This window comes from Pseudocercospora fijiensis (assembly GCF_000340215.1).
Source record: "Pseudocercospora fijiensis CIRAD86 unplaced genomic scaffold MYCFIscaffold_4, whole genome shotgun sequence".
Lineage (NCBI taxonomy): Eukaryota > Fungi > Ascomycota > Dothideomycetes > Mycosphaerellales > Mycosphaerellaceae > Pseudocercospora > Pseudocercospora fijiensis.
In genome coordinates, this window is record NW_006921535.1 from 4,296,724 (window position 1) to 4,314,045 (window position 17,322).

The following is a 17,322-nucleotide window of genomic DNA, read 5'->3' on the forward strand; positions in this document are numbered from 1 at the left end:
CCTTTGTAATTACGTAGCTTGCCTAGTTATAGATTGCTTTTAGTCCTCTAAGGAGTTCTAAGATTATTATCCTATATGCCCTCTTAGGGGTTCTTCTATCTTCCGCCTTTAGCACCTCCTCTGCCCTAGTATATAGTGCTTTCTATTCGTCCTCCCTTCCTTCTTAACTATCTTCCCTTCGTCTCTGATTGTTCGCTGCCATTTTTTCGCTTCTTAGTGCCTATATAGTTATCCGGATACTTATAAAAGAGCTTACAGGCTTCGTAGGCACTAGCCTATATATCGTAGGATATGCTCGGATCTTCCTCGTAGATATATAGTAGGCTAGGATAGTTCGTATTAAACTTATAGTAAAGGAGGACTTTAGTGCGGCACTAGTCCTCGTATGTTCTATCTAGACTATCGGGGATAGCACTATACTTTAGATACTAATTAATAATACGTGCCTTCGCTCGAGTACGCTTCTTATAGGTATCGAACTCCTACTTAGTAAGAAACTCGAAGAGAGTAAGGTCTAGGTTAGCGACTAAGTTAGAGTAGTTAAACTTCGCTTTAGGAATAGCATATCGGTTTAGGTACTTTAATAGAGGCGATTGTCCCTAAGTAACTATTTGACTAGTTGTTAGATTAAAGCGCTTAACCTTCGACTAATGTTCTAGCTTGCGACAATCGAAGTTCTAAACCTTACGTAAGCCTTAGGCAAGCGGCAGATCGAGAAGAAGGTGCATCTCTTCTTAAGCAGAGATATTACGTTCTCTAATTATCTTGTTTAGCATCTTAGCGATAAAAGATACTATAGGTCGGCTCTCGTTAATTCTCGGTAGCACTTTCTACCTAAGCTCGATTAATAATTTACTCCGCTTCTCTTGCTTAGTATAGTACTTACTAAGATAGTCGACGACAGCGCCTTTGTCTATATAGATAGTAATATCGTTGTTCGCTCCCTATGCTATCTAAACGGTACGGTTGTAATTAGTTATACGTGTATTATTACGTAAACTATTATATATCTAATGTCGGGGATTTAAAGAACGGGTTACTTCCCTAGTGTTAGGATAATTCCTACGTAGGTAGTAGAAACGGCACTAAGTAAGCCTACTGTCCTTGTTCTTCCGCTAATAGTATTCGTAGCCGCATTTGTAACGCTATATACGATTGAGGTTTATTATAAGATACTATTAAGAGTTAAGAATGTCGCCCTTCTTAGCCTAGAGGATTGCAGGCTTATTAGGCTTAGGCGTAGTTCGTCGAGGCGTAGGGTTAGTAGCCGTAACATGCTTGCTCTAGAACTTAGCTAGGTCGTTGCGATAGCCCTCGTTGTGTATTATCGGCGGTAGTAGAAGGATCTTGCTATCGATCTAGTGTTCCTTTAGCTATACTACTCTATAATTGTAAGAACTGCTACGGGCTTAGAATTCAAACCGATTCTAGTAATTAGTAACGCCAAACTTCTTCGTTATTAACTGCATTACGAACGTATAGCGGCGGTAGAAGTAGTACGCTGCAATCGCCGGGTTCTCGCGGACATTGTCTCTACTAGTCTTAACCCGCTAATACTCGTTGCCGCTAGATAGAACATTAGGCATATGTCGCTAAAGACTCTACTAGTGATTGTTAGCTACACTATAAGTTAAGAAGAGACGTAGACAACTAATAGCCTTAACGTAGTTCTCTAGCTTATTAGTCTTGCTAACCTAGTACGCGCGAGTACCCCGAAGACTATTACTATATCGAACAATGTTCGCAAGTAGACGCCGGGATTCCTCGTTATTCGAAGTTAGAGCCGCTTTAAGCTCCTCGATAGTAATCTCCTCGTATTAAGGATTCTACTATATAACATAGTCTGCTTTCTTGCGTAACTGCTTTCTTATAAGAGTGTTTAAGCTAACGTATCGGAATCGCGGATGTAACGCAAATCGGTAGCGGCGAGGTCTAGTGCTATTATCCTACTTAATAAGGTACTTAAGATAGTTATCGTACGACACACCGCGCTAACGAGCCTTAACGAACTCTCTAGATCCCTATAGGAATAGCGTCGGGAATGCTCTAGACATAAGACGCTCGGTCTTGTTAAACTTATCTAAAGGCACTAGATCGAACGGTAGCATTGTAAGCTAGGTCTAGTTAGCTGCTATATCTTCGTCCCTAGACGCATCTATCTAAGAACGCTACATTCGGCGCTCTGTAGCTTCTCGTCGTATACGGTCGTTACGCTAGCGTCGCTAATTATCCTACTTATTAAGCAAGTCTTAAATCTGCTCTCGCTAGCCTTATAGAATGTGTGCTTAGGGAAGAGCCGACTCTTCTAGGTAGTCGGCAAAGTTGTCTTCGGCATCTTCTTTAATAACAGGGCTAGCGTTGTCTTTAGCGTTGTCTCTAGCTAAAGCTTGTGTTACGTCTAGAATTAGCGGAGGTAGTAGAAGCTATACTTTATCGTATTCCTTAACATTTATACGATAAAGAACGGACTCTCCTTCTTAACTGTCGGGTAGCTAAGACAGCCGGTCCTAGTCGATAGTTATACTAGCATAGTCTAGAGAGTTAGCAATTAAGTGTTTAAGCTACACCTTTACTGCCTATCTGCGGACTTTGAAATCGTATACAAAGATACGTCTAGTAATCTTATCTCCTTAAGCAGGACGGAGGACTACTGTTTTAATGTGTTTAGGCACTAATAGCAACTCCGACTAAACTTTACTAGTATCGCGTAGAAAGTTGACTACGTTGTTCTTATACCGCTACTAAGTACCCTTAATTAGCCGCATCTTAACGTAGACATAGACACGGGCGATAAGAATCTCCTTAAGTATAGTTAGCTCTAGTAGATCCTCGCTATTAGGCCCTATAGGCTATAGACCTAGATCTATTCGATTGTCGCTCGATATAAGGTCCGGGGAAAGATATAGCTTCTTATTGTCTCGGGTCTTGCGGTAGCGGCGACAGATGCTAAATATTAGAGACTTAGGATTGTTGTCTAGCTCTATATTAAACTACCGCTCCTTGCAACCTCGGCTACGAGTACTAGTATTATCGATAAGATCTAGATTCTAGTAGTATTTAATCTTCTTATCTTTAAGCTACTAATAGAAGTCCTATACTAACTAATAATCGCCGTCGTATAATGCCGCAATGTTAAGATCGCCTACTATAGGGTCTACTATACTAGCATCTAGAAATAGAAGCTCTATATCCTCGAGAAAGTGTCGCTCTATCTCTTACTATTGCTAAAGTTAGGCTTCGTATACGCGACTACCTATACGGATAGGACGTATACCTGCTGCTTCTTGCTAAGCTTTTATTAAATTGTAGCAGCTAGCGTAGCATGTCTTAAGCTCCTCTTCTAGTTGCTCGGAATTGGCGTTTATAAGGAACTTAAAGCGCTAGCTTTCGTGCTTGTTAGCTATATACTACTTTAGTGTTATTAGATCGTCTAGGTTATAGCCTTTAGCGCAGTAATTGCAAGTAGAACAGGCACGGCTCTTAACGCCTAGTACGCGGTAAAGTCGGGTAATATAACGAGGCATATTACAAATATCGTAGTAGAAGAATACGCGGTTATCTAGTATCTCGTCGTCTAGATCGAGACCGCTAGCAATACCTCTACTTAGTAGGTTGTCGCTTCTAAGAGGATCGGTCGGAAAGTCTCTAGTAGAAGGCATTACGTCCTTTTGCGTACGTTCTATAGCTCTAGCGATAATTGTATCGATACTTAGAGTTTAAGACACTTCCTTACTAGCGCGACGTCGTTATCGATACGAGCGAGAGATATCGGTCTGCGTATAACGTGCTTTAGCGGTTGCTAAATCGTCGCTACTATATTAACCGCGATACCGAATGTCTCTAGGATTGCCGAAGGATAACGACGACCCCTATATTAGTCGAGGAGGCGGAGGCGGTATTAAGCGGTCTAGCGGAGGCTTCTTAATAGGATCCCTAGTGCGAGGAATAACTAGAATGTTGCTTAATGCAGAGGAAGGCGGCGCTAGAGGTATAATATTAGGTATAGAGGAAGGAGCTAGTAACGACTAAATCTAGATTAGCGTAGATGCAGGTCTAGTAGCACCTAGAGTAGGACGACTACGCTTTATAGAAGCATTATCGTTATTATTACCTGCTCGCTTTCTCTTACTACTCTTCTTCGCGGTATTAGTAGTACGATATAAACTGCACTAGCGTAGAGTGCGCTTTCCCTTTATAAAGTAGCGAACCTTCTTCTTCTTACTACACTTGCCTATACAACGCAGCCAATCTACGCCTTTAATGCTATCGTTATTATACTCGCTATTAGACTCCTCGCCGGCGTCGGGTCGATCGGTAGGCGTATCCTTCTTCGGTAGACCGCTAGGTAGATCGCTACTAGGTACGCCGGCAGCTGCTTCTCCGTACTAGTAACTAAATTGCTAACGGACTTGCGCTATATATAAGTATGTCGGCGTGTTCTGCTAGATAATAGCCTAAATCTAGACCCCGTAGTGGTTCGGTTTCCGAACCACTAAACGTATATAGTTTGGTTTCTTAGCGGCGAACTAGCTCCCTAGTTCCGGTTTAGTTTTTTCGAACTATATAGATTCCTGGTTTAAACTAGAGACTGTATTAGTTTTACTATAAGGACACTCTTATTCGACTGCCGGCTACGATTGCCGGCTATAATAGTAACTCTGTTACATTTACTACGCTCTTTTGCCGTTGCTAGGGCGTAGTTGCCGTTGCTAGGGCATAGTTTTGCTATAAGGACACTCTTATTCGACTGCCGGCTACGATTGCCGGCTATAATAGTTACTAGGTTGTATTTACTACGCTTTATTACCGTTGCTAGGGCGTGGTTGCCGTTGCTAGGGCGTAGTTGCCGTTGCTAGGGCGTAGTTGCTATTGCCGGGGCGTAGTTGCCGTAGTTGCGAAAGCTTACCTATATAACGTTACGTAGGCGGCAACAATTAGGGCTTCGCGACATTCTTACACTTTCAACTTCTTCCTCTATACCTATACCGACAACAACTACTATACGCTACGCCCCCGCCCCTTTCTCTTATAATAGTAAGAGAGAAGCGCGCCGCGCGCTAAATAGAAGATAGAACTGAAGACCGCGAGTTTGTTTTGCCTAAGCGTCTAACTAAAAAGCGCAAGACTAAAGAGGAGTACTCTACGAAGAAGAATTCCGTACGAGACCGCGAGAGAAAGGACAAGATAGATAAGGATAAAAGAGCTAAGGATAAGAGAAGAAAGGCGCGGAATAAGGCATTCTATCGATAGCTAGCGCCTATAGAAAAAAGTGAAGGTTAGAATAAGAAGACAACCTAAGAGAAGGCTAAGAGGAGGAAAGAATTGCGGCTAGTTTTCGAGCGTAAAGTTCTAGCAGCGTAAGTTAATCTAGCTAGCGGCCGTAGCTAGCAGCTGTAGCCGGCAGCCGTAGCCGGCAGCTATAGCCGGCATATTTTTCTTTGATACGTTAACTAATAGCATTTAGACCTATAGTCGCTACCTCTATCGATACGACCGATAGTAACGGAGATGTTTAGATAGCCGAGAACAACAATACTAGAGTTTAGGATGCCGCGATAGAGCTTAATGCTGCGAATAAAGGAACTGAAAAAAGCGAGGAGATACTATACGTCGATCTAGTAACAGGTACAGTCTTAGGGCCTAACACTATAGACGATAAGCGCTAGGAGTGGATCGAGTACAGTTAAAGAGACGAGATACTAGTAAAGGGCTAAGGCATAAGTCCTATCAATCTAGAAAATTATAGTTAAAGCTACTACGAAAAGCTAGTAAGGATTGGAATCGAGACTAGTCGTCTTTATATCCTCGATATAGAGTGGAAGTTTCTTTATTAGTATTAGAGCGAAGCCTTTGCGTCTATAAAGGCAAAGTGGCTTGCGATTAATGCGATCGGGGCTAGGTATCTAGGGACGGCAGAAGTGTTACTACAGGAGGAAGGGGTATAGGTAATTATTCTATACTCGGCATATATAGCCGGCGTTCGTAGCCGGCAGATACTAACAGTTAAACAGAAAGCGTTTCTCGAAGGCAGAGTGCTACTACTATATAAAATCTTTACTAAGGTAGAGAGGGCTTGTATCCGGAATCTAAGCTACTAGTAGGATAGGTTGGCGTTAGAATTCTCTAAATCTCTATATAAGCCTCCGAAGGATTACCCATTTCAGCGATACGGCTTTATCTCGACTACTCCGTAGGTACCCGAAGAAGCTCGAGCGCTCTTTAAGGTCTTTACTAAGAAGCGGAAGGAGTTCGAGGATTAGGATTAGTTAATAGAGCTATTAGTTAGTCTTAGGTTTCGTAGTTAGACTCGGCCTAAGCATTTGCTTGTCGAGTGTCTTATACCGAAAGAGGATAGATTAAGACTAAAAACGAGCTTGGATTCGTTAGGTATAGTAGCTCGGTTCCGTTAGTAGGAGAGAGCCGCCGTATAGAAGGCAAAATTTAGGTAGTTAGGGTAGCTAGGAAAGAAATTCTAGTAGTTGGGCTAGCTAGGGTAGCTAGGAAAAAAAATCTAGTAGTTAGGTAGCTAGGAAACAAAAAAAAAAGGTGGCTAGCTATTTACTGCCTAGCTGTTCCTAACGATACGATGCTATAAAAGAAAGGGTGTTTCTCTATAGCTACTAGTATACATCTACTACTCCTAAGTCCTTACCTTACTATACGAAACCTTAAAACATACCGACCGACATTGTATATACACTAGGCGCTATACTAGGAAGGGTAATAACGAGACGACAGTCGAAACAGTCTAGTATACGAGCGAGATTGCGACAACGTCGAGAGGAGGTCGTATACTCACCTTCGAGCCTATCGAGTCCTAGACTACGATTAGGGCTAGATTTATCCTCTCCGAATCCTAGTAGTAGGAATTCATTATAGGGTACTACTACCTAGTCCTTACCTTTACGGAGTCTAAGCAGAAGGTTGTTCGGAGATATAAGAACATCGAGTATTAACCCGGAAATCTTCGAAAAGGCTAGCTAGGCGTATCTTTAGAAACCCGAGTATATAGAGCAGTTCAATTAATAGGTCTATAAGATATAGTTCCCTTTATACTTACGTTCGAAGGAGTATAAACTCCGGAAGTACTCGATGCGATAGGGGAGTAAGGAGCGAACGGATATATTCTAGAAGTTCTTTATAGAGGGGGCATTATACCGTTATACGACTTCTCGACTTAAAGGTTAACTAGTAATTGTCTACAACTTCTACGGTTCAATCTTGAAATACCCGAAACTAGGGGATAGGAACTTATCGCCTACGAACTATCTCTATTCTAAACGGTATCGGGAATCTTAAAGAGAGAGGAGAGTTGATATAGATACAGCGTTCTAGAAAGAGGTATATCTTCTAAAATGCCGGCTACAGCTACCGGCTATAGCTGCCGGCTATAGATTCCGGCTACCTAAATCAACCGTAGAGATCTAGCTAATTATTATAGGCTGCGCTTAAGGAAGCTCTAGGATTAAAGGCTACCGATTTCTCCCCCGAAGACTTTAAGCAACTAGTAAACGAAATACTAGCTATAAACGGTCTTCCGGAAGACTTCTACGAAAGGGAGTCTATATAGAAGATATACCTATATCTTATAAACTACCCTCCCCTATTTCTCGGCGCGACAACCTAGCGTATTATGTTCGAAAAGAACAAAGAGGCTACGTTAGACGACATTCGGGAGATCCTCCGTAATACTCGCCGAGTAGCTATTGCTATCGATAGCTAGTTAAGCCGGACTATAAGAGCCTCCTTCCTCTCGATTATGCTATACTTTATCAATTCGGATTAGAAACTCTAGGAACTTATAATCGGATTCCCTAAAATTCTAGGTTCCTATACTAGTAAGGATATAGCGAAGCTTGTCTATACGGTAATAGATAGGGTTAGCGTAACAACGAAACTAATCTCGATTACTACGGACAACGCTAGTAATAATCGAACATTGTATAAGGCGTTGTATATACAATTTACTCGCATATGTCTTTAAAATTACTAATTGTATCGATAGGGTCGAGTACGTAGAGGAGATTACAAGGTCTACAATCTAGCTTAATCTTCCGAATATTAAGCTCGCTACGATTCCGGATACGTACGACAATACGCACGATAATAACGATAAAGAGGAGCCTATTGATAGCCCTAGCCCTATTGAATCGGAGCCGACGTCGTTACTAGTTGCATCCCTATAGAAGTTTCCCTACCTCGCTTATATAGTTTAAATCGCGATCCGAGCCCTCTTTAAGACGCTTAAAATTGCACTATTAAACGACGACTAACAGAAGATCCTAGATAAGGATAAAGTAAAGTCGAAAGTCGAGAAACTTATTATAGCAATGAGACGGGATAAGGTAGAGAGCCTCGCTCTCGTTTTGTATAAGGTATAACTTTTGTCCGTAGCCGGTACCTATAGCCGGCAACCTAGTATAGTTCTAACTCTTTTTCTCTAGCTTCGTCGTCTAGCAATATATACGAACTCGAGCTTATAGAGATGTAACCGATTCGAGGCTATTTAAAAGAACCTAATCGAGCGCCCTAAAACCGATGCCTAGAATATCGCATAGAATAAGCGATAGCAAAAGCGGCCTCCTTAGCGCCCACTCCGTTTTACCTAAGACGTTAAGACCCGGTTCGATTCGACTTTCTATATAGTTACGAGGGGATATACTTTATATACCGCTCTCGAGATCTATTAGAGTTCCGAGGGTATTAAGTAGCTCGGCCTTACCGCCGCCGAATAACGCTAAGTAGAGTATCTCGTCGATATTAGTAAGCATTACGCGAAGGTTACTGCTACGATTAGAAGAACCCGAGGACCGACGATCTACCTTGTCTTTACGTACTATAACTAGCTCTTTAATGAGCTTAAGGAAACCGCAGCTAAGCTAGTTAGGAAGAGCGTTCCCTAGAAAGTAGCTATAACGAAAGCTATAGACACCTCCTATACTAAGTTGTATAAATATTACAGTGCTACCTTTAACTCGTTCGGGGATATCTATAGCGTTGCGTGCTTGCTTAACCCGGTAGAAAAGGATATATACTAGTAGAGGCCGGAATAGAAGGCGGACGAGGTATAGCCGAAGCATTACTAGACTATTCTAGAAAAGATATTCTACGAGCGTCGGAAAGAAACTAGTCTAAATGCAGCTCCTACAAAGAAAAAGAAGGTTTAGAAGGCTCCGATATTATACCTATTTCGTAGGTAGGAAGTAGAGGCAGAAGAGGAAGCAACTACTAAAGTGAATAAAGAAGAGTTCGATCTCTATCGGCGCGCGAGTAAGTATAAACCCGTAGGCTCGGAAAGAGGGCTAATAATCTCTAGATCTTACCGGTTTTCTAGACGAATTCGGAGACGATATTCTCGCTATATAGCAGCGGTTAGAGCCTAAGTTTCTAACGATAGCGTCGGTCGCTCGGGACGTCCTCGCTATCCCGAGCGCAGGTATAGGCTGTAAGAGGTCTTTTAGTATCGCTCGTTACTAGGGCCGCTTTAATCGAATATACTCGCCTACTACCTTCGAATCTATTATAGTATTCCGATACTATCTCCTCTACTAGAATCGCTAAGGTAGGTTACTAAAGATTATACTAAAGGAGTTAATCGAGGAATTAGAAAACCTTAAGATCGAAGAAACCTAGGAGCGCGAAGAGAATACGAAATTTAGTCTAAGCGAAACCCTAATTAGCGATAACGAAGAGGAGGAGGGCGGAGGTAGAAGGCGATACCGGGTCGAGAAGCGGAAACGTATATAGGCTTAGAGTAGCTTTAAGGAGACGAAGCGTTTACGTATAAGGTAATATAGCCGGCGTATATAGCCGGTATATGTCCGAAATGTGTTTCGAATTCCTAGGACCTAAATAGACTAGTTGCTATAGCAACCGACCCCGCTTACCTACGGACTATTTCTAATTCTCTATTCGCTCTTCCTCTCCTTCTTCCCTTTCCCTATATTCTTAAAGACAAACATGCCTTAAGGATTCGGCTCTTCGGGCCTTCCTAAGCCGGCTACCTCCCTTTCCTTAAGCTACTATCCTTTATTCGAATCTAACGATAACCTAATAAGGCGGTTTAATAGAAGACTATTTGTTCTAGAAGGCAAGAAGCATTAATATCTCCTTACGATTATATGCTTATTAATTTCTAGGTCCTACCGATATACCCTCGTCGCCTAAACGCGTAGATAAATATCTTTAGAGGCTAAAGGGTAAGGGTAAAGCAAGCTAAGTATAGGGAGACCGTAGCGAGAACGAGATATCGGAAGAGTAAGGCTCTCCGCAGTATATACGAAGGAAGGGGGTTCCTCGGAAAATAGTACCGAAAAATAAGAAGGCTATAGGTAGATAGGAGAAGGCTAAAAAGAGTAGGCGGACAAAGACTATCGCGAAGAAAAGTTATCTTTCTATTAAAAGAAAGGGAATAAGGCAGGACTCGACGATAAAGAAGCGGCGCTTCAAACTAGGTACTATTGCCCTTCGCTAGATCCGGCTTTTCTAAAACAAAAGAGGGACCGAGCTTTTAATCCCTAAGACTCCCTTCTAGCGACTCGTCCGAGAAATTACATTAGATTTTCGGTCTAGTATGCGATTTACGGCTAAGGCGATTAGTGCTCTTTAGGAAGCTACGGAGGCATTTCTCGTAACCGAGCTTAAGCTTTTAAACCTCCTTGCTATCTATACGAAGCGGGTTACTCTTTAAAATAAAGATATACAGCTTTTAGCTAAAATTCGGCGTCGGTTTATAGCGGATTAGTTGGAAATTGTATTTAGTCGTTAGATTAACCTAGGAGGAGGCCTATTTTCGCATCGTTTTGCCGGCTACAGGTGCCGGCTATATTTCTGATTTTATCTCCGCGCCGTCCCTAAATCTAAGGTACGAAGTAGAAACCTAGCGCTCTATATTTACCCGGCTATTATAGAGACGAGCTACATTTAGATTAGTTTCTTCGTATATCGCGACCTAGCGGGTAGTAAGCGAAAGGGCGATAGAACGTTTATAATACGTCTCTATTCAGACCTAAAATACAAAGGTCCTAAGGAGCCTTAGCATCCTAACTATAAGGAGATTCTTTAGCATTAGCACTTTGATCCTCTATACTACGAGGCAGATAGTAAGCCTACGAGAGAGAAACTTTAACGAGAAATTCTCTATAATACGTAGCGCTATTATATAGCTACAGATGCGCACTAAGTCCGGCAACTCGAAGAAGAATTAAGATAGCGTATTAGCGACCGAGGAGGAGATCGATAGTATACTAGTAGAGTCGAGGTCTTATAAGCGAAGTTTAAGATAATATAGGCTCTTAGTCGTATAGAGTAACGTACTATATAAATAACTAGGCGTACTACTCTTATTCACTTACGACCTATATCCTAGGATACTCTTCTCGTACTTTTTATACTCTTTTCTAATACCTTACCTATAAGCGCTCCGCGACAACCGAGTGAATATAAGCTGTAGGGTTTCCGCTCGGTACCTCAGCCTCCGAGATAGGGCGGAGTTGAATTTAGAGCGATAGTCGGCACCCGTAGCCGGCATATAGAGACGGTAGTAGGCCTTTTTCTACTAAATAACTAGCTTGTTTAGTATAGCCTACCTAATATTTCTTATATTTACTAGCAATAGGCCTAGGTTACTTATAAGATTACTATAGCTAGTAAAGGCATTACTAAAGAATATCTATACTATAGTAGGATACTATTATTACGCCGGCTATTTATTAAAAGGAGGCTTTCGCCTATTACTATGCCGGCTATATATGCCGGCTATATTTCAAAGTCTGCCGTACCTGCCTTTTTTAGCCGTACCTGCCTTCTTTCCTTGCTCTAACGTTACTATAATATAGGCTTGCGCGAAGCTTACTCTATTACCTAGCGATATTGCGATACTACCTCTCTCGCTATATTCAACCTTCGTATCGATATCTATACCTCTACGCTCTATATCTACTACCTCCGTAATACCCTCGCTCCGCGCGCGCCTTCGTATACCTTCGTAACGCACTTTTTTCCTCAATTCGACGACTTTTATAATAGCGAATCCACTTAACTAAGTTACGACGCCTCGTAAGAAGGGACCTACTACTTCTACGGGTCGTAACAAGATCGGAAATAAAGGAACGAGTATAGTATATTAACGTAAGATAGCTGCTACTACTACCGCTAGCTCCGGTACTAGAAAGGGCGTCGCGAGCAAGGCTCCGCGTAAGACAACGGCGGGTAAGGCTCTACGCAAGACGACAACTAGCGCTTCTACTACTAGTAGTAATCGTGCGAAGCGTCGATAGCGCCTAGGAAGTAAGTCCTATTTATAGCCGGTAGCGTAGCCGGTAGCGTAGCCGGTAGCGTAGCCGGCATTCTTACTGTCTTTTTACTAATCCTTCTTTAGCCGTAGCCCTCCGTAAGATTCGGCAGTATTAGAAGAGTTCTAAGCTCCTAATCCGTAAAACTCCTTTCTAACGACTTATTCGCGAAATTGCTTAGGATTACAGAATAGACCTTCGCTTCTAAGCCTCCGCGATAGGCGCCCTTTAAGAGGCTATAGAAGCCTACCTAGTTCGTATCTTCGAATGTATGTTTCTCTTCTACCTCTTTTCGGACTATACTAATACTATTTTAGCGGTTAACCTTATAGCTATCTACGCGAAGCGTATAACGATTATAGACAAGGATTTTAAAGCACTCGATCAGATCCTAAAAGGCTGGAATATCTATATTCGAGATAGTAGTAGATAGGATAGATATACTAGTAGGAAGGATATTCGTAGTATCGTCTGCAAGCTTTTCTATATACGAAATGAGCCGCTGTTATACGGCGCTGCATACCGCGCTCTAAATACTCTCTAAGCATATATATATAGTATAGTATACTTTATTAGCCGTACGGAATGGAAGTCTCCTAAAATCCCGTTAGTACTAAGGAGTAAAAAGGCCGGCTACGCTGCCGGCTACGCTGCCGGCTACGCTGCCGGCTACGCTACTAGCTACGCTACTAGGTTTTTTAAAGAACTAAAAGAAGATAGACATTCCGGTTGATTTATATTAGTTTAGATTTTTATAAAAAGAAAACAGGGAAAAATAAGGAAGGTTGAAGAGCCTAATAGTTATAGTTATAGGCACTATCCCTGTTTTCTAGAGCATATTATATACCTGCCTTCGCAACTCTACCTAATACTCCCTCTGAATATCCTTATACTCTACCTACTAGAAATTCAACTAGGTACCTAGACCTATAGCTGCCTCTATATCTTTCACTATCTTCTATAGGTTGAAGGCCTCTTCTATAGCAGCCTCTACCTCCTTATATAATACGAAGTTACTACCTGCCCCACCCTTTATATCTCCTAAATAACTAAGAGTTCTAAGGAACGAACTAGTATTCGGCCTTAGTATAGCGAGTAACTAGTAGAACGTTCTGCAGAGCTACCTTATAGCTCTTTTATATACTGTGCCGATACCGAGGGAGGAGCTATCCTAGTACTTAATATTGTCGAATAGTTCGGTAGGAAAGTATATAAACTTCTTAAGGAGGAGGACTTCTAAGGAAATCGATAAGTTCTGCCTAGATCTAGATAAAGATATTCTGCTAAGCAGTTAGGGAATTAAACCGTAAACGAAAGGATGAAATTCATACCTAAGGAGTGCAGTTTCCGAACTAAACTATAATGCCTTATATATGTATATATGCTTTTGATTAGTTAGTACCCTTAGCTAATTGTCTATAGATTTGAGGTTATATAAGTACCTTCATACAACTACGTAGCCTAAGTAGGATTCGAAAATTCTATAAGTACTAAGGACTAAAAATGCCGGCCACGCTGCCGGCTACACTGCTAAGTCTTATAAAGGGCTTGCTTGAAGCTACGTATACATTCGTACACTTCTTAAAAACCGATAAATTATATGGTTCGAACTAGCTACTTATATAGTTGCTTGGCAAACCAACCTAAACTAAACCAGAGTTTCGGCTTAGCAAACTAAACCAAACCAACCCGAACCACTGCGGGGTCTACCTAAATCTCGGCTATTAAATTAATGTAACGGCGGGTCTTAGTAGCATATAGAGCAGGCTTAATAGCCTTCGTAGTATGCTACTTAAGATGTATAAGTAGGACATACTTAGTAGTATTATAAGCCTCTGTATTATGTTCCACTATTGCGTCGTCTATCTGCTTCTCGAGGTCGCGAATTACAGGCATAACTTCTTTCTTAAATAGTCGCTCGAGTCGGCGCCTAGTTGTACGGCAAGCATTGCGGCGGTAGACTAGTGCTTAGTCGCGAAAGGTATATAGATCGGCGCTACGCTTAGTATTCTTAGTGTTTAAAGAGAGCGTATAGGAAGTGCTCGAGGCGTCGCAAATAGCGAGCTTCGACTATAACGCTATCTTACTATTGTTCGTTAGTTATCGTATAGATCGCTACTAATGTCTAATCTAAGCGAGGTATATTCGGTAGGGAGGGCGATAGAGAGCCTAAGAATCGGAAGTCGTAATACGAAGAAGCGAAGTCGCGAAGTCGCGAAGTCGCGAAGGAGGTCTCTATTTGTAAGCAGTCCCGGCGAAGAGAAAGACTATACCCGAACAGGAATAGGACACGGCTTCTTATATATAACGGAATTTACGAGAAGCTAGCACGGACTACAAAGAATATAACTTTATTTACAAAGCATTCCCTACTAACTACTACTATATACGTACCTTTGTAAGCGCTAGCGCTTAGAGGGAGGGGGATAGTCGTTCCTCCTAAACCCCCTCCCTTACCGCGCGGAGTGCTCCTAACTTTTGCTAACGTTAGCGCTTAGAGGGAGGGGGATAGTCGTTCCTCCTAAACCCCCTCCCTTACCGCGCGGAATGCTCCTAACTTTTGCTAACATTAGCGCTTAGAGGGAGGGGATAAACCCTATCCCTTACCGCGCGGAGTACTCCTTCTACTAACGTTAGCGCTTAGAGGCTAGGAGGATAGTCGTTCCTCCTAAACCCCCTATAGCCTTACCGCTTTAGTACCTATATTGCTTTGTTAACGTTAGCGCTTAGAGCAGAGGGGAATAGTCGTCGTAGGCTCCTCCTAAACCCCCTATACCTACCGCGCGCACTACTCCTGCCTTTGCTTCTTATAGTATACAGGTCCTAGTCTAACTATTTAGTACAAAGCTTAATATCGTTAAGGTAGTCTTTAGTATATAAGAGGTTGGAGGAGGTTTTACTCCTAATATGCCTAAGGCCGCCGTCGTTATCGTATTAATTACTTTCGTTAGCGTAGTTTGCCGGAAATGTGCTTAATCGACTTAACTCGGTCGACTTCGGTCTAGATCCGAGATTAACTAATTAACTAAATAATTAAATAGGATAGGTATAAGGCTACTAACTTATTAATTGCGGTAATGTCCCTTCTAGTCGCTAAATTAAACCCTTAACTAGCTTCTTGTCTAAATCTTACCTCGCTGCCTACCTTTTACGCTTCTAACTACGCTACTATAACGCTAGCGACGGTAAAGGGATATTAGTATGTAAGAATTGTAGCCGTGCGTCTAATTACAATACGAGCGCGTCCTTCTGCTATAATAGTCGGGCGTAAGAGGTATTGTAGCACTGCCCCCGCTTTAAGTGTATTCGTCCGAGTTCTTTGCGTCTACTCTAGAACAAACAGACCTAGCCCCCTCTTCTTCTTAGACGCACGCAGATTACATAATCTATCTAAACTAAGCTAGGGTGCCGAGTCGTAATTTCAGCAGGTTTCTTAAACCGCCGTAAGCCGCGCTAGCCGGGTTCTTAGTTGCCTTCCAAACTAACTATTATAAACAGTAGAGGGGCGTCGGTACCCTATTTAACCCGATAGTTTCGTTAGCCAATTAACTAGGTTAAGCAGCTATAAATGTTTACTAAAAAACTCAGTTCGTCTAGTTTCTATAGACATACTACGGTATACGCCGAAGAGTAAGCGCAGTAGTTATATTTACTTAGTTAACTTGTAATATATCTCGAAGGGCTAGGGTATAACGAGATTTGACCCGCTAGAAAGCCCCGGCTAATTCGCTCTATAGTTTTGCTCTAGTATTGTCCTTTCCTTTTAATCTAACCCTTCCTATCTCTTTTAGTCTAGTCGCGTACGGTCTTGTGTGCGGTCTTGCTTGCGGTCTTGCGCGCGATCTTGCTTAAAGTTTTACGTAATAATTAGGGCATAATCGTGCGTAAAGTCGGCGCGAGAGGTATACGTGTATTTAGCGTAAGTAGTATAGTCGGCACGTGTGTCGCGTATATTAGTTAGTTGCTATTGTAGTGCTAGTTATTAGTGACGTAAAGATCTCTTCGGGCCTAAGGTTGCGGTTACGTAGGGGGGATATCTTTTCTACTAATAAGAGGGCTAGAATGCTTTTGTATAGGCGCATCTTTGAATTCAACCCCTACGCTAGCAGATAGCAACACGCCTTCTACTACGTAGAAGGCCGTACGCTACCTACCTACGCAAGAAACTACCTGCTAAGACTAATTGTTATCCGCCGCTCGCCTACTGTTTTTAGACCTCCGTTTCCGTATCCTCGTCGCAAGCTCCTCGAACACTCTAACTTCGGCCTAAAAACATCCGGCTTCGCTCGGATAAGCACGTAGGTGTTCAACCTCTCGGCGGAGCGTATCTAGCTTAGAAGGTAGCTCCGGAGCTACTAGAAGTAAAGACTCGATACGTAGATTATAGTACTCGAAGCTACTTAGATAGCAAGTAGAGCTATAAGCACGATTAGCCTTCTAGCAAGGGCACTATTAAGTGCGGTATTAGCTCTTTACGTACTTATAGTACTCGGCAACTATCGTACGAAGCTATATAAGAGATACGCCTAGCTCTAAGGTAAAGTCTACGGTCCTTACTGTCGCTATCTTCTGCTTCTTAGCTACTATAGTATAGTTTAAATCGTCGAGTTCTCGAGCCGTTACTATACGCTTAGTTAAATACAACGTTGCTCCGCTAGTAAGAGGTTTACGGTTGCTATATACTACTTATAGCTTTCGGAGCCGTACTAGTAGTCGATTAACCTCCTACTTCCGTACTAGTAAGAAGTCGATAAACTAGTAGACGTAGAAGTAATATAGCAATAGTAGAGCGCGCTTTCTACCTGTTTCTATTAGCTTTATTATCTCGTAAAGGTATAGATAGCTATAGGTCTTCGTTAGGTGATCGTTATAGCGGCACTATAGATAGGAGCAAGAATAAGCCGAGTGCTTTATTTTATTGCCGTTGTCGTCCGTTATAGTGTTTAGAAGGGTAATAGCGCGCTCGTAGACCTTGTAAACCTCGAGAAGGCAGTAGTCGCTAATAATACGAGAGACACTCGTAAAGAAG